This window comes from Cherax quadricarinatus, chromosome 39 (assembly GCF_038502225.1).
Source record: "Cherax quadricarinatus isolate ZL_2023a chromosome 39, ASM3850222v1, whole genome shotgun sequence".
Lineage (NCBI taxonomy): Eukaryota > Metazoa > Arthropoda > Malacostraca > Decapoda > Parastacidae > Cherax > Cherax quadricarinatus.
Window position 1 is genome coordinate 9537020 of NC_091330.1, and position 18450 is coordinate 9555469.

At 40.6% G+C, this 18450-nt stretch overlaps 2 long non-coding RNA genes across 4 annotated transcripts in view; one reads left to right on the forward strand and one right to left on the reverse strand.

Annotated features, from left to right (window-relative positions):
- The first annotated feature begins 4801 nt into the window (after positions 1–4801).
- LOC128696336 (uncharacterized) overlaps positions 4802–18450 on the forward strand; it is a 28953-nt gene continuing 15304 nt past the window's right edge. The window contains exons 1-4 of one of the 3 annotated variants that reach the window (XR_011392920.1): positions 4802–4816; positions 5469–5673; positions 6267–6409; positions 13323–13461. This is a non-coding gene — a long non-coding RNA (uncharacterized lncRNA). Of the gene's footprint in view, positions 4817–5468; positions 5674–6266; positions 6469–13322; positions 13462–18450 lie in introns of all 3 variants that reach the window. The other 2 variants (XR_011392919.1, XR_011392918.1) reach the window with 2 other exon arrangements.
- Positions 13273–18450, reverse strand: part of LOC128696338 (uncharacterized) — a 42887-nt gene continuing 37709 nt past the window's right edge. Inside the window, exons 3-4 of the long non-coding RNA XR_008408152.2 lie at positions 13607–13714; positions 13273–13422 (exon numbers count right to left, since the gene is read on the reverse strand). This is a non-coding gene — a long non-coding RNA (uncharacterized lncRNA). The remainder of the gene's footprint in view (positions 13423–13606; positions 13715–18450) is intronic.

The following is an 18450-nucleotide window of genomic DNA, read 5'->3' on the forward strand; positions in this document are numbered from 1 at the left end:
GAAAAAAAAAAGTATGAAACTGGTATACTCAACATTTTGCTAACATTTTCACAGTCTGAACAGAAGCTGTTATTGATCTGAATACAAAAGTGTCGACCAATCATTATGGGTTTAAGAAAAAGTGGATGTTGGCCTTGTATGCCACAGGAAGATATATGCCAAGTTGTATTGTAAGCTATAAGTCAATAAAATGGTGCCACAAGAAACCGACCTTTGGTAAAGCCATTGCAGTATGTAATGAGGATATGCAGTAGAATAGCCGTTTCTGTATCCAAACTGATGGGGGAAGATATACAGCTATTTGTCGTAAGGTATCACATTAGTCTCCTGCTAACAATATGTTCCGTTAATTTACAAATGGAACTAGTAAAAGACATGGGTCTATAATGGGAAGGGCTGTATAGCCCTTGTGGCTTAGCGCTTCTTTTTGATTATAATAATAATATAATGGGAAGGATTATGGTCTGATAAACCTGGTCTTTGAAAAGTCATAGCAGACTTCCACTACATGGGTATCCTGTAGACCAAACATGATAGAAGATAATAGGTCCAATGCTGAAGCAATTACATACGTTGACAATTTGAAAGCTGCTATGCAAGCTCCCCTCAAGGAAGGTTCCTTGATGTTGGTGAGGGGCTCTTGATCTTGGGAATTGGATCTGTGCTCCGGTTCCCTGATTTAAGCCTGAATACCTTCCACATCCCCCCCCCCACAGGCGCTGCATAATCCTACTGGTTTAGCGCTCCCCTTGATTATTATATCTGCTATGCAAGCCAAAGATATGTAAATGGAACATTAAATGGTTCATCTATGTAAGTGGCAAAGTATAAAACAGCAGCAGGAACACCCCTAAATGGCTTAAATTTCCCACGTGAATTTAACACTAACCCATATGTACGACCCATAGGCCAATTTGTTATTATTATGACCCGTACGGTTTTAGCACTTCCCTGAATGTTAAAATAATCTCCCCTTCATGTAGAGTACTAGTGGTACAATAATCTCCCCTTCATGTAGAGTACTAGTGGTACAATAATCTCCCCTTCGTGTAGAGTACTAGTGGTACAATAATCTCCCCTTCATGTAGAGTACTAGTGGTACAATAATCTCCCCTTCATGTAGAGTACTAGTGGTACAATAATCTCCCCTTCATGTAGAGTACTAGTGGTACAATAATCTGCCCTTCATGTAGAGTACTAGTGGTACAATAATCTGCCCTTCATGTAGAGTACTAGTGGTACAATAATCTCCCCTTCATGTAGAGTACTAGTGGTACAATAATCTCCCCTTCATGTAGAGTACTAGTGGTACAATAATCTCCCCTTCATGTAGAGTACTAGTGGTACAATAATCTCCCCTTCATGTAGAGTACTAGTGGTACAATAATCTCCCCTTCATGTAGAGTACTAGTGGTACAATAATCTGCCCTTCATGTAGAGTACTAGTGGTACAATAATCTGCCCTTCATGTAGAGTACTAGTGGTACAATAATCTCCCCTTCATATGATAAAGGAATAACAGTAAAGTTTATTTCTTTGTAAAGGTTGCAATGTGTAATTACAATTTTGATTTGCTAAGTACAAAGATAGCCACTATCATGCCGAGGCATTTTGGGCAAACTAATCCTAATACACAGTAACTAATTAAAACTAGATAAGATAATAGTACACAGTAACTATACTTAAAACTAGACAAGAAATAGTGGTTAACTGTTTTACAATCTTATTTTAACTTAATACAAGTGAGAGGTAGTAAGGTGGAGTAGGGTTCGGTAAAATAATCTTGAAATTGCACACAAAATTTACCTTACAAGTAATGGTGCAGGTGATAATATTTTATGGATTGGCAGAATTAAAAGCCAGGAGGTTACATAATAAAACTAATTAGCAGATATTTTGGCTAATTTGGTTAATATTGAGAGATAAGATGATTTTATGTGTGAGGTTCTGCCTTCAATTCAACGTCATTTATTTTTATTCTTAAACCAGTTGGTATGTGGATCTTAAATTTCCTAACAAATAGAACAAAGTGTAGTAGTAAACAGAGTAAAGTCTGAGGCGGCTACGGTGAAAAACTCTGTTCCACAAGGCACAGTACTCGCTCCCATCCTGTTCCCCATCCTCATATCTGACATAGACAAGGATGTAAACCACAGCAACTGTGTCTTCCTTTGCAGATGACACCTGAATTTACATGACAGTGTCCTCCATTGAAGACACTGCAAGACTCCAGGCGGACAACCAAATCTTTAAATGGGTCGCAGGCAATAATATGAAGTTCAATGATGAGAAATTTCAACTACTCCGATGTGGAATACATGAAGAAATTAAAAATATTTCAGAGTACAAAACAAATTCCAACCACACAATAGAGCGGAAAACTAATGTAAAAGACCCGGGAGGTGATAATATCAGAGGATCTCCCTTTTAAAGGCCATAACATTGTATCAATCGCATCTGATAGAAAAATGACACGATGGATAATGAGAACCTTCAAAACTAGGGATGCCAGGCCTATGATACTCTTCAAGTCGCTTGTTCTATCTAGACTGGAATATTGCTGCACACTTACAGCGCCTTTCAAAGCAGATGAAATTGCTGACCTAGAAAATGTACAGAGAACCTTCACCGTACACATAACTGCGATAAAACACCTCAGTTACTGTGAACGCTTAAATTTCCTCAACCTGTACTCCCTAGAATGCAAGGGGAATTATTTACACTTGGAAAATCCTAGAGGGATTAGTACCAAACCTGCACACGAAAATCACTCCCTATGCATGACCCCCACGGGTTGAGCGCTCCACCATGAGTAGTACTGATAATGATTTATTTATTTATTTATTTATTTGAACATGAAACATAGAAGTACAAGGAAATACAGAGGTTAAGTGTAACATGCCAAAGCCCTTTGTATGCAGAGCATTATAGGCAGGCTGAAAATTAACTTAAAATTAACTAAGCAATGATATATTCAGTGGTAACATTTTTGTAAACAGTTAACAATTAAGCACAAATGAGTATTTCAAAGACAGATCATATGATCATTTACTGTGTTGCTGTGCATTCAGTAGAATGGAGTACTATTCTGTTACGTAATTTAATTAAAAATAACAGTGTGATTAGGTCACAGGTTAAACATTTATGAGATACAATTATTCAGTATTTATTTGGTTGTGGGTAAGTGATTTTTAAGAAGAGACTTGAATTTATAAACAGTGTTTCTTTTATATTCACAGGTAGTGAATTCCAGATTTTTGGGCCTTTTATGTGCATTGAGTTTTTACATAGTGTGAGATGGACACGAGGAATATCAAAGAGTGATCTGTACCTTGTGTTATGGTCATGTGTTCTGTTGAGGTTGGTAAGGAGACGTTTGAGGGGAAGGTTTATATCCGAGTTAAGTGTTCTATGTATGTAGTAGGTGCAATAATAAGTATGGATGTTTTGTATGGTGAGTAGGTTTAGAGTTTTGAATATTGGTGGAGTGTGCTGCCTGTAGTGGGAATTTGTTATCATTCTGACTGCAGCCTTTTGTTGGGTAATTAATGGTCTGAGATGGTTTATTGTTGCTGAGCCCCATGCACAAATTCCATAGGTGAGATAGGAGTAAATAAGTGAGTGATATAGGGCCAGGAGGGCTGACTGTGGAACATAGTACCGTATCTTCGATAGTATGCCTGCGGCCTTGGAATTTTTTTTGGAAATTTGTTGTATATGTGTTTGAAATTTGAGTCTATTATCAAGGTGGATTCCTAAGAATTTTCCCTCTGTGAGCTTTGTGATAGGTGATCCGTTTATCATTATGTTAAGAGGGACATCTGTAGCTCTGTTACCAAACTGAATGAAGTAGATTTTGTCAATGTTGAGAGTAAGTTTGTTAGTCTTCATTCAGGTAGATATTTTCTGTAATTCGGTATTCACAGTATTGGCTAGCATGACTGAGCTCGGGTGAGAGAAGACGTATGTAGTGTCATCTGCAAATAGTGTGGGTTTGAGTAGTTGCGATGCATTTGGTAGGTCATTTATGTAAACGAGAAAGAGAAGAGGGCCAGGGACACTTCCCTGTGGGACACCAACTGTCATTGATTGTGCGGAAGAGTTTGCTCCATTTGTGTACACATATTGGCTTCTGTTGCTGAGGTATGACTTTAGGTAGTTGAGGGAGTGCCCTCTTTTACCATAGTGCGACAATTTTATGTGGAGCAAGCCGTGGTCAACTGTATCAAAAGCTTTACGTAAATCAATGAAGATTCCCAGTGGGACTTCTTTTTCTCTAGTGCAGTGTATATTTGTTCTAGCATGTGTATAATAGCATCATTCGTATTTTTATTAGGCCTGAACCCAAACTGACAGGGGTTGAGTATGCTGCGGGAGATGAGATAGGAATAGATTCGCTTATGAATTAATTTTTCGAAGATTTTAGAGAGGGTGTAAGTTGGATATTGGCCTATAGTTATTCAGGTATGTTTGGTCTCCTTTATGGATCGGGGTGACCCCTCGCTATTTTGAGAACTGTAGGGAAGGTAGAGGATTCGATGGATTTGTTAAAGAATGCTGCAATGTTTAAACGGTGACAGCACTTGCGACACTTTTTTGTATATAAAGGGTTTTTAGTGTGTTGATAATAAGGGAGATTTCTGTTGGGTTAGTCGGAGCTAGGAACAGTGTGTTCGGGTAGTTGCCAGTGAGGTAGTCATTGGGTGGGGTATTTGAGCTTGGGATTTTATTGGCAAGGTTTTATCCTATGGTGGAGAAGAAATCATTGAGTCTGTTTGCTGTTTCAGTTGGTGGGAGTTGGGGTTCATCTGGCTTTGTTAGTTCAATTGCGCTGTTTCGTGATATCTTTTTTGTTCCTAGAATTTCTGATAGGGTTTTCCAGGTCTTTTTTTATATCACCTTTTAAGTTGGATAATCTGTTCTCATAATACAATTTTTTGCCCTTATCAGGTTGGTTAGGATTGACGAGCAACGTTTTGTTTGGTCTCTGGTTATGTGAGACCCATTCTGTACTGTTTTTCGTATATGTTTTTCGTATATGTTTTCGTATATGTTTTTCGTATAGGTGCTTTGTATTTATGGATTTGAGGATGCTGGGTGTTAGCCAGGGACTGTTCAGTCTCTTAGCTGTCATCTGTTCAGTTTTTTTTAGGGCAGTGCTTGTTATAGAGGTATTGGGTCTTTTTAGAAAATTATTAATACTTTCGTCAATATCTGTATAGATTTCTAGCTCAGTGTGCCAGTCAATGTTTGTCACTGCTGTTGTGAAGTTATTAATGGCTACAGTAGTGCCATCTGGTGTGGGTCGCATCCTGGGACAAAACTGACCTAATTTGCCCGAAATGCTCAGCATAACAAGCGGCTTTCTATATAGTAGTATGTCATTTATGTCAGCAATGGTCTGTATACCTTGTACATGAGTTTGTAGTAAATAAAGATAATATTTATTATATTATTACATTATCTAGGGGATGGTGTAGTAGTGCCATCTAGTGATGGTAGTCAGAGTTAGTTCGGTTATCAGTGATGGCGTTATAGTGAAGGTCAAGACAGTGACGAACCTCAAGGTCGCTCAAGGTCAGTTGAACTTCAGTGGTCGTACGGGAGAGATTTCTAGTTCTTCCTCCTGCCGGCCTTACTGTTTCCTCAGCCTCTTTAATACACCTAAATAACGTAAGTATTGACGTGTTTGTAAGTACAACAGCAGAGTTGAGCTGTAACTCCTGGTCCCCGCCATCAGTTTGGTTACTAAATTATTATTTTAATCTTAATTTTCATTGGGGTCTAATGTTTTGGAGGGGGGGGGGTAGCTGATTTTAGTGGAGGGGTTTTGATGCGAGGAACTGGAGCTATTCCCCTTCCTCTGATCAAACAATAACTCTCACACTAGGCGTTACATAACCCATAATGGTGTATGTAGTTCTGGGTTATTTTTTTTTCCATTATTGAAAAATAACTTAGTCTCTTGATCCAAGTAACTTGCACCTTGTGATCCAGATATAAACTTCCATGTAAACAAATTGTTAATCATCAGGTTGATATGTAAGCGATATTGATTAAAGAAAATAAAGATAGTTTTACTATGTTAAACATTATTGGTAATATCAGTCAGGCAGTAATGTTATTAGTTTATATTACATGATAATGTTTGTGTGTGTGTGTAATGTTGATGGTTTTTATAATGTTTGTGTGTATATATGTGTAATGTTGATGGTTATAATGTTTGTGTGTATATATGTGTAATGTTAATGGTTAAATTGTTCCAGGTGTGGTAATTGCTGCGTCTGACTGCTGCAACAGTGATCAACACAGCAACATTGACTAGTCTGAGGAATGGAGACAACCGCACTAGTACATGGTCTGACCCATAAGTGTTATACCTGGATATACCTGGAGAGGGTTACTCCAGGTATGTGGAGATGCAGCAGCTGGAGACGTTGTCAGAGGTGGGCGGGGCCCACTTGTAAGGTATTTCCAGGTTATAAGTCCACTAAGTTTGGTTATTGGAGCAGATAGTAATTGTATTAGGTGGGAGGGTGGTGGGGAGAGTATAGGAAAGATTGTAAGGAATTGATATCAAAAGTAGTTTAGTGGGAAGTATTAGCTTATCTCCCGACCAGAGATAACATCTCTGGCCAGGAGATAGGTTACCTTGAATGGGGTGGAGATAAAAATGGGGGAAATGGGTTGTAAATCTTAGAACTGAAGACTGATTAGATTTTAGGAAGTCTTAGTCTAATATCTTTATCATGCAGCCTATACCCATCCGCAAGAGTGTAGGAAACAGAGATGAAATGTGTAAGTGATGTATCATAGCTCAGTTGGTAGTGGCGTCAACTGGAGAACCGGGATTCGGTCCCGGGCACAAGTGGGCATGTTCCTTTTCCTTTATATCCATTGGCACTGTTCACATAAAGGAGGAACACTGCAGCAGGACTACTGGCATGGGTCGCATCCTGGGGTAGTATAAATATCGTAATGAAAATGTCATAATGTCATCCTGACTTAGAACATAAGGAAGGAGGAACACTGCAGTAGGCCTGTTGGCCCATACTGGGCATACTTGATTGGGTAATTCTGTGTTAATTAATCTACCGGGTTAATAATTATACTAAGACAGTTTAGTGTGATGAGGGTAATGGCAAAGGTCTTGATGCCGGGTGTAAGGAAAGCCTATTAAATCAGGCATATCCATTATTAAGACATAAAAAAGAGCACTGAAGCAGGCCTATTGACCCATGTTAGACAGGTCCAAATCTCAACCACTTTTGTCTAACCTATTTTTTTAAAACTACACAGCCAAGTTTTAGATTCACATGACGGGATAAATTTTCCTTAGGCAAAACATATTATAGCCAGAAAATCAGTAACAATTCCTCAGAAATGTGGAATGTTTAACTAACCACAATTCCCTATTTTCAGTAGGGTTGTAGAGGACCTGGCCAAGTAATTTTATGCTTTGAATTCCCAAAAATATTTTCAGTAGCATAATCTTGTGGATTTAGCAACAGACATAGCCCCACTCCACAAAGGGGGCAGTAAAGCAACAGCAAAGAACTACAGACCGATAGCACTAACATCCCATATCATAAAAATCTTTGAAAGGATCCTAAGAAGCAAGATCACCACCCATCTAGAAACCCATCAGTTACACAACCCAGGGCAACATGGGTTTCGAACAGGTCGCTCCTGTCTGTCTCAACTATTGGATCACTATGACAAGGTCCTAGATGCACTAGAAGACAAAAAGAATGCAGATGTAATATATACAGACTTTGCAAAAGCCTTCGACAAGTGTGACCATGGCGTAATAGCGCACAAAATGCGTGCTAAAGGAATAACAGGAAAAGTCGGTCGATGGATCTATAATTTCCTCACTAACAGAACACAGAGTAGTCGTCAACAGAGTAAAGTCCGAGGCAGCTACGGTGAAAAGCTCTGTTCCACAAGGCACAGTACTCGCTCCCATCTTGTTCCTCATCCTCATATCCGACATAGACAAGGATGTCAGCCACAGCACCGTGTCTTCCTTTGCAGATGACACCCGAATCTGCATGACAGTGTCCTCCATTGCAGACACTGCAAGGCTCCAGGCGGACATCAACCAAATCTTTCAGTGGGCTGCAGAAAACAATATGAAGTTCAACGATGAGAAATTTCAATTACTCAGATATGGTAAACACGAGGAAATTAAATCTTCATCAGAGTACAAAACAAATTCTGGCCACAAAATAGAGCGAAACACCAACGTCAAAGACCTGGGAGTGATCATGTCTGAGGATCTCACCTTCAAGGACCATAACATTGTATCAATCGCATCAGCTAGAAAAATGACAGGATGGATAATGAGAACCTTCAAAACTAGGGAGGCCAAGCCCATGATGACACTCTTCAGGTCACTTGTTCTATCTAGGCTGGTATATTGCTGCACACTAACAGCACCTTTCAAGGCAGGTGAAATTGGTGACCTAGAAAATGTAGAGAACCTTCATGGCGCGCATAACGGAGATAAAACACCTCAATTACTGGGAGCGCTTGAGGTTCCTAAACCTGTATTCGCTGGAACGTAGGCGGGAGAGATACATGATTATATACACCTGGAAAATCCTAGAGGGACTAGTACCGAACTTGCACACGAAAATCACTCACTACGAAAGCAAAAGACTTGGCAGACGATGCAACATCCCCCCAATGAAAAGCAGGGGTGTCACTAGCACGTTAAGAGACCATACAATAAGTGTCAGGGGCCCGAGACTGTTCAACTGCCTCCCAGCATACATAAGGGGGATTACCAACAGACCCCTGGCAGTCTTCAAGCTGGCACTGGACAAGCACCTAAAGTCGGTTCCTGACCAGCCGGGCTGTGGCTCGTACGTTGGTTTGCGTGCAGCCAGCAGTAGCAGCCTGGTTGATCAGGCTCTGATCCACCAGGAGGCCTGGTCACAGACCGGGCCGCGGGGGCGTTGACCCCCGGAACTCTCTCCAGGTAAACTCCAGGTATGACTCCAGAGTCTGTATTAGAGCGTCTTGGGGGGGGGGGAGCAGCATGTTTTGAAATTGGGTTATACAGTATATATTTAGAGACTTTGTAGACTGATTGATCTTGCCTAGACCTCCTTGTCTTGCCTAGACCCCCTTGATCTTACCTAGACACCCCTTGATCTTACCTAGACCCCCTTGATCTTACCTAGACCCCCCTTGATCTTACCTAGACCCCCTTGATCTTACCTAGGCCCCCCTTGATCTTACCTAGACCCACCTTGATCTTACCTAGACCCACCTTGATCTTACCTAGACCCCCTTGATCTTGCCTAGACCCACCTTGATCTTACCTAGACCCCCCTTGATCTTGCCTAGACCCCCCCTTGATCTTGCCTAGACCCCCCTTGAACTTGCCTAGACCCCCCTTGTTCTTACCTTCACCTCCCTTCATCCCCTCCCTTTGCGCCGCCACTGCTCTGCAAATTAGTAAGCCCTATTCCTGGCGTATGCTGCATACTCCAGTTTCTACTGTCAGAATACCTTATAGATTTAGGTGGTGTTAAGTAGGATAGGTAAGGTACAGAACTGGAGGATCTGCTATATGCATTATGAATGCATATAGCAGGGGAGAGTACTCTCCCCCGAAGGCATAGGGTACATAGAACTGTGGGCCTTGGAACCCACCAACGACCTTCAGAAGCTGTGTGGAATCTGTTTTTGCACATAGTTTCTGAGGGGATGTTGGTGGGTTCCGGGCTTTGGGTAGTGGTTGCGGTGGGTGTTCTACGTATTTTATGCCTTTGGCAAGTCTAATGTTGCTTTGTTTACTAAATTCACAAAACTGACGCTTGATGAGGAAATCGGGTTGTTTCGAGACCACTGTCGACTGCACCTGGCCTTAGTTTTGATACCTTTTTTTCCTGGACCAGATTTTTCTAACTTGCATTATGTTTCCACATAAATGGTGTACAAAACCAAATTGGTAAGATACATTGTTACATGTATCATTATTCATGAAATGTTTCGCTTGGGGAGTAGGCTTTATCTGTCGACTACAGAGGCGACAACAGTCCAGGAGACTAAATTGGAGGGTTAATTTTGAGATGTACCTTCCAACCTTGATAGATGATCAGTCTCTTAGCCAGACTTTTTATTTACTTCTAACATCTTGAAGACTGAGACACTTGTGCAGCATATGGTAATCTTTATTAAGAAAAAGTCTCGCCACACAGTGGTTTCATCAGTCCAATATAAAGCAGAAATGGGTAAAGTACTTTCTACAAGAGTGATGGACTGAACACAGGCTGAGGGACTGATTACCTTCAATTCCTCCTCTCCTTACCCATTTCTCCTTTGTATTGGACTGATGAAGCCACTGTGTGGCGGAAAGTTTCCTTAATAAAGATTCCCATATGTTGCACAAGTGTTTCAATCTTCAACTTGTCGGTTTTCAGAACCATTTATCACCTCTAATTTCTTACCTAACATTGGCCAATGGGAATATTGGAATTTTTTTTTTTTTTTTTTTGTCTTTTGTAAGCTCATGTTGAACTTCATTATTGAAGGTTAACTTGTCGCAATTTCCCCAATGTTTTTTGTACTGACACTATTTCGGCTACGAATAGTTACTACTACCACTACTATTAATGTTACTACTACCACTACTATTAATGTTACTACTACCACTACTATTAATGTTACTACTACCACTACTATTAATGTTACTACTACCACTACTATTAATGTTACTACTACCACTACTATTAATGTTACTACTACCACCACTATTAATGTTACTACTACCACCACTATTAATGTTACTACTACCACCACTATTAATGTTACTACTACCACCACTATTAATGTTACTACTACCACCACTATTAATGTTACTACTACCACCACTATTAATGTTACTACTACCACCACTATTAATGTTACTACTACCACTACTATTAATGTTACTACTACCACTACTATTAATGTTACTACTACCACTATTAATGTTACTTCTACCACTACTATTATTGTTACAACTACTTCCACTACTACCAGGACTTACTGCTAGACTGACTACCAGCACTTCTGTTATTACCAGTACTGATACTACCACCATTGGTATTACCGCAGATCTTACCAGTGCTACTGTTGTGATAGAAACACAGGCCTTATCTCTAGGCTTTATTGAACATAAAATCTTCATAGTACTTCTGCAACAACAAAATATAATTAGTACATCTAATAATAATGGCTTCTACAGGGATGGTGATGTCTTGCATATGTCAAGAGAAAAATTATAACTACAGGCCACATATTTAAACTCACCATGTAATCTGCATCACTAATATATATATAGATAGAGGAGGAGAGAATCACACACCATGTGTTGGCGCCCATGACACACCAAACTGTTGTTGTTAAGGGCCCCAAGAGGTGGTGCAGTATTATCCTGCTGCTGCTCCCCACAGGACCAGTATCACTACAGCTACCTATACTGCTATTGTTGTTACTACTGCTACTGACTATACTGCTTCTACTGTTTTTTGAAACTTGGTCGCCTGACGTCTTTTGTAATTTCACCCCTCCCCCTCCATGATTTTTGCGACCTGTCTTGTGGTCCATTATACTTTTTGACCCTTGGTCTGACTTGATACTGGTCCAAGAGAAACCAACAGGTCGTCTCGAATTTTCTCCATTGGTTTTCATCAGTTTACTGTAAATGATTTTATATATTTAGGTAGTTAGGTTAAGTATAGAGCTGGAGAATCTGCTATATGCATTATGAATGCATATAGCAGGGGAGAGTAATCTCCCCCGGAGGCATAGACTACGTAGAACTGTGGGCCTTGGAACCCACCAACGACCTTCAGAAGCTGTGTGGAATCTGTTATTGCACGTGGTTTCCGTGGGGATGTTGGTGGGTTTCGGGCTTTGGGTAGTGGTTGTGGTGGGTGTTCTACGTATTTTATGCCTTTGGCCAAACTGTGCAAAGTTAAATATTGATACACTGGAGTTTACACAGTTTCATCATTATGGAAAATCTAAGCGGTGTTCAGGTTCCTATGAATTGCAGTTGGTTTGATTATTTTGATAGTTTGTAAGTAGTGAAGTCTAACGCTTCTGGCAGCAGACGTTAATGATGAAAAGAGAACCTCTGATTTGAAGTGAAATGTTAGTCGGCAGAAAGGATTCACTAGCATCTGATGCTAATTAGTATAGTTATGGGCGTGATTTAGATTGGTATTAGGACAGGATTATTGACACTGCTGGGTTAGAAACCCCCCCCCCCCCAAAAAAAAAAGTGGTGGTAGTGTGGGGGCTTGAATGTAGTGGTCCTTAAGTTATGCCTAGGATGCCAGCCATAACTGACAGGTAAAGTAGGTTATGAACTCGGGCTAGCATAGTGGTATACGGTGAAACTCCAAACTGGTTAGATAACCCGTAATGTTGGTTGTTAGCCTAGTGTGCTGAGGGACATAGGATCATTAAGATAACACTTTCTCCAACACTTCTAACTATCTTCATGTTAAATTTGGATGCCCCTCAAGGGGTGTCTTTGTACTAGTGAAGGTATCGTGATGCAACTACTGGTAAGTGCCCTCCCCTTCCTTGGATCAAACCTGATAGGCAGCCTAACATTCAAGCTGTGTATAACCCCTACGGGTAATATCTTTATAGTTATGCACATTTACCCAAATAAAATTTCGCTTGTGTGTAAAAGTTTGAATTGGGGGGGGGGGGGGAAGCGGTAAACTCTCAGACCTGATTGACTTTTATCCTCTGATTCAGGGGACAGGTCGATGAAAGTCAACTTGCACTACTAAAGGTATTTTTTTTTTTCCAGTGAAACTATTTAAGGTATATTAGGAGTAGGTTTGGCTAGGTTATAGTATTTGTTACGGAGTTTACCTTCCAATTACTTTAATTTCAGAAGAATGTCTTGTCAGGAGGAATCACCCTGTCTCCAGTGTTCTAATAGTCTTCTAACAGACTTGTGTACGCTGAAGTGTTGCGACTGTCATGTACATTAACTTCCTGACAATACAAACAGTCATGAAATTTAAAAAGTATCAAACCTCAGACTACTACTAATGGCAGTATTGAGGCTATCCGCCTCATTATTATTATTAGTAGTAGGGTTGGGGTAGGTATATTTTTTTTTTTTCCCGAGCTTAAAGCTCCCGAATTGTGTGAATGATGTCCTGCTGACAAATACAGCAGTTGAGGCTTGTCTCAAAATTCTTTTTGTGTGTTCCTTGAACATTTCTTTGCTATGATAAAGAAAGACACTTCATTTATTACATTTTAATTAATGCTCTTAAGTTTATCGAATCTTGTAGGTTGAAGATATTTTCAATGTTGTGGGCAGCTGTTGTGTGGTGAGCTGCAATGCAAGTCTACAGAGATGTCATAACCAGCAGGAACACGCCAAAATAACGTCTGTAAAGATAAAAGTATGGGCATCATTCATGAACTGCCGTAAGCAATAGTTTGAAGTTTTGTATTATTTAGAATGCTTCCTTCAACAATTTGTAGAAAGAAAAATTGCTAAAATATTTTCAAAGCTGATCTGTCAAAAATCACCATGAAATTGGAGTAATCCAATTTTTTTTTGTTACATTACCACATGCTGATGGAACTGGAGGAGTGGTGTTGATGGTGTGGTGGATGGCAGAGGAATGACTAGTGGCGCCACTATTCTTGACCTCCATGGCTAAATGGCGCCATTGACCTGGGGGGAGGGGAGATCGATGACGGCAGTGGTTGTTTGTGGGGAGGGGGAAGATCGTTATGGGAAGGGTCGGGGGTTTGCTGGTGGAGGGGTGTTTGGGGGTGAATAAGTTAGTTGTTACTAGTGGGAGGGAGTAGGGGGGGATGGTTGTCACTTGGTAATAACTAAGGGGCTAACAGTCTTTTGTGACTGTTAACGTGGCTTGAACCTTAATATTTGAATCGCCCTGGACACTAGCCCAAAGACACTCATTTGCTACATATTCGTAATTCTAATGAACAGTGCCCATGGACTCTTGCTGAAAACCGTCTCCTTGATGTTGGGCTTAAGTATTTAACATCTCTTGTGGGTTTAGTGTACTTAGTTTTGATAGTGGATCCCAATGGAAGTAAGTCACTCTGTCTTGACTTTTTTGGGTTATCCTAGGTTCTCTACACACATGCTGCTATGTGTGATAATCTATGTAACTGTATTTGTGTATACCTGAATAAACTTACTAGTGGTAGTAATATGGTTTGACCTGGTAGACGGCATGAGCTGCCTTTAGTGCCTCATGCAGGTTTATAATTTATTAACGGAAATAAGTCAAGGACTCCAGTGGTAATAAGTCACTGTCTCTTTTGGGTTATCCTAGGTAATCTACACATACGCTGTTATGTATGATAATTTGTGTACCTGTACGTGATTGAACTTTCTAATCACCAGTTTCAATCCTTAGTAAGCAAGTATATTTAGGTACGGGTACGCATTATGTAGTGTAAATTACCTAGGATAAGCCAAAGTTAGTGCTTTAGTTCAATTTTAATTATCCCGAAATGCATTGCATACCAGTGTTTCCCTTTTGTGCCTACCAGTGTCTTATTATATGTAAACTATATTGTGTTCCTAGAGTATATAGAGAAATGCAAATATTTGAATGTGAATTTGACCTGTTTAGTATCTTTATTATGTACCCCATACCCATCCTGTGGGCGGTAGTCAAAAAGATTTACAGATACATAATGGATCCAGGGACTAGGCCACAGTTTTGGTAGCCGAACAAGTTACAAAAGTAATGAACCATTCACACGTCCACACTTGACAATTGCAATAAGTTATTAATACAAATATTAGCTTTATTTACAGTGAGAAGAATCAGGGTATTCTTCCAGAATGGTTTGTAATACACCACCGTCCCCTCAAGGAAGGTTCCTTGATGGTGGTGAGGTGCTCTGGATTTAGGGAATTGGATCTGTGCTCCAGTTCCTTGAATTAAGCCTGAATACCTTTCACATCCCCAACAGGCACTGTATAATCCTACGGGTTTAGCGCTTCCCCCTTGATTATAATAATATACCACCGTGGATAAAATACTTCGACATTTCTTGAACATTTCTGAGTGAGTTCTCTGAATTAATTTTTTTTCGCATTCCAGTACATAATGGCGTAGGGTGTGATAATAGTCCATCTGGCAAAGTTTACATTTCGTTTCGTCTACATCCGGTGGTGGTGGTTAATCTGCCAAAGATATAAATAACAAAAAGGCACAATACCGTGACTGGAACGATACACAAATAACCCGCGCATAAAAGAGAGAAGCTTACGACGACGTTTCGGTCCGACTTGGACCATTGACAAAGTCACACTAACAGAGGTGGAGCAGGACGGCTATATATAGGCAAGAAGAGGTGGAGGTAGTAGTAGTACAAGAATTGTATATAATACCGACAAGATGAAATTAAGACACATGCACAACACCCGGGTATCACCATCGTAGACGTTTCGCCATCCAGCCAGCCACTGGATGGCGAAACGTCCACAACAAAGACAACTAGAAGCTGCACATGTGTCTTAATTTCATCAGTAGTTGTAGTAGTAGTAGTAGTAGTAGAAGAAGAGGAGGTAGTAGTAGTGGTAGAAGTGGGAAATAAGGATGACGAGCCAGTCAAAAACAAAGGAAGGGGAGCACTGCAAGAGAGCTAGATGCCCACAGAAGGAGAGCAAGCGCACAGAGGTGCGTGAAAGGGGAAGTGGTGAAATAAAATAAATGAAGAAGGAACAAACACGAGACAGGAGAAAGAAAGACAACCCAGAGGAGAAAAGGAAAGAGGAAAGGGGAAGAGGAAGAAGAAAAAGAAAGAAAAAATGAGGATTCAGGTTAAGTCACGGGTGTTCTGAAGTTTGGAGCATTTTACAATGTAGTGGGAGAGGAAGGCATCTACAGAGACGAAGCCAGGGCTAAGGTTCATACAAGGAGAGTTGTGTATTAGAGAGGATTCAACTAGACGGCAACTGTTCGAGTTGGAAGTAGGGAAGACAGTTTTAGCAGAAGACCAATCAATAGGATGGCTATGATCTCTGATGTGACAGAAAAGAGCATTGTTAGTGTCGGCAAGCCTAACACTATTTTTGTGCTCCCTAAGTCTGTCAGAAAGAGATCGACCAGTTTCTCCGAAGTATTGAAGAGGACAGGAGGAGCAAGAAATAGAGTAGACACCAGGAACATCTGTAGAGAGAGGAGAGGTATGAACGAGATTAGTGCGAAGAGTGTTAGTCTGGCGGAAGGTAAGCTTGATGTCTAAGGGCCGGAGAGAATTGTCGAGATTAGAAAGACCGGAAATGTAGGGAAGGCAGAGGAACTCTTCTATCCTCTGCCTTCCCTACATTTCCGGTCTTTCTAATCTCAACAATTCTCTCCGGCCCTTAGACATCAAGCTTACCTTCCGTTAGTGTGACTTTGTCAATGGTCCAAGTCGGACCGAAACGTCGTCGTAAGCTTCTCTTTTATGTGCGGGTTATTTGTGTATCTGCCGAAGATACTTGTAACCCAGCCGGAGCCGAGCGGTAGTAACATCCCAGAGTCTGCTTATTTTGTTGGATGCACCACAGACATATGGCTGCTCCTGCATGATGGTAGATGGATTGACTGGGCAGTCATCCTAGGATGCCCTCGTACTGCCAAAATTTTAAATATGCGGGAAGAACTTGATATTCCAAACATCAGAGATGATCATCTTATGACCAGAGCTTTGGTAAGATGGGTAAGGAAGAAGGATGGGTAAGGATAGAAATATTGGAAAAGGGCGGGAGGGGGGAGAGAGGTAGGATATAAAAGGTAAGTGGCCGAACCACTTTGGTGTAATTTAAAACACTCGCCCCACTGAGTGGTGGGAGGACTGGCTGCCAGTTGCCGGGGTCGGTGGGAGGATAGTAGGGACTCGCAGTGGTTGAGGAAGTGGTGGAGGCATTGGAGGAGTCTGTGGTATTTAATAACATGCATGTTATTAAAGCATAACATGTATATATTTAGTACAATTTACGACGTTTTCATGTATTTTATGATTGTTCATGGTTCAACAAGTTAAGGAAGCAGTATTGTATTATATTTCCCTACAATATATTAGGGCACCAAACATTCACGATTTTTCAACATTCGCGAGGCTCTTGATCCCCTGCTTGTAACAGATAAGTGAACTATAGATATGTAGATATAAATCTATATGTATTCCTGTTAACCCTTTGGGGCCTAGTTCCTAGGCCTTTTGTGTATCCATATGCTCTCGCGCTACCGTCCACAGGATGGATATGGGGTGCACAATAAACTAGCCACTTCGGTGGCAAAATCTAAATCTTGATCCCCTAACCCTCACGAATGTTGAGGGAGACCTGTATATGTACCTGTACCTAAGTAGGCGTCATTTCTTCTAAAAATAATGTTACATAAGAATGGGAGTGTTTCTCTTTATTTATTCTACTGTATCAACGTGGAGACAACTTGTATACAATGTAAAGTGACGAAAACCAGATGCGTCTGTCTGGTTTGTTTACATTACATATGGGTGGGGAGGGCTGCCCTTCCTGGCTACCCATACTTCCCAACCTGACTTCATACAAATAAAACTCACCTCTCGCCCTACATTAAGACTACAAATATTTTAAGGTAATCACTGAAAATACTGTACATACATTTTATAGCTCTGGGGAGCTTTAATTAACTGTAGTATACATGTGGGTGGGGTGGGCTGACATGGCTGGCTACCATACCTCCCAAACCTGGCTTCTTACAAATTAAACTCACCTCTCACCCTACATTAAAACTACAAATATTTTAAGGTAAGTAATGGGTGTACTGTGTTTGTATTTTACTTTTTATTGTTTTTAATGCCTAGTTCTATTGCTAATGTAACATGTTAGTTAAACTTGTTATCTGGCATTTATATACATTTATAAGTGGAAAAATGGCATTCTGCTTTCCAGCAGTAGCCTGGAACCTAACCTGCCGAATAAGTGGAAACGAAACCCTTGATGGACACCTATGCGCCGCCTCCTACCCCTTCTTTTTCACAACCCTCAACAATCTTTTCCTTCACAGAATTCTAATTGCTCCGTGCTTACACGCTTACCGTTGTCCCCCACACATTGACTTCACTGACCCTAATAGCCCATAGATTTTATTGCTTCTTGTTGGCATACCTGTTTTTGTAAATGTCTTGTTTACAGTGGAATATTCGTTGGGTTTGCGGAGAGCTCCAAGTGTTGCTCTCCCAGTTTTTCCCAATATGTATCGGGTTACAAGAACCCAAAATTCATTCAGCTATTATTCATCCTGTTTTGGGCTATGTGCTGTTACATTATTCTGATCCCTTTCCTGATGAATCATTTAATGAGATTGTGCTTCTTGTGCATGTTGGTATACCGTATTGACAAGTTTTTGTTCGTTCTCTGCTGCATTATACTGCAACTTGTATTTATTTGCA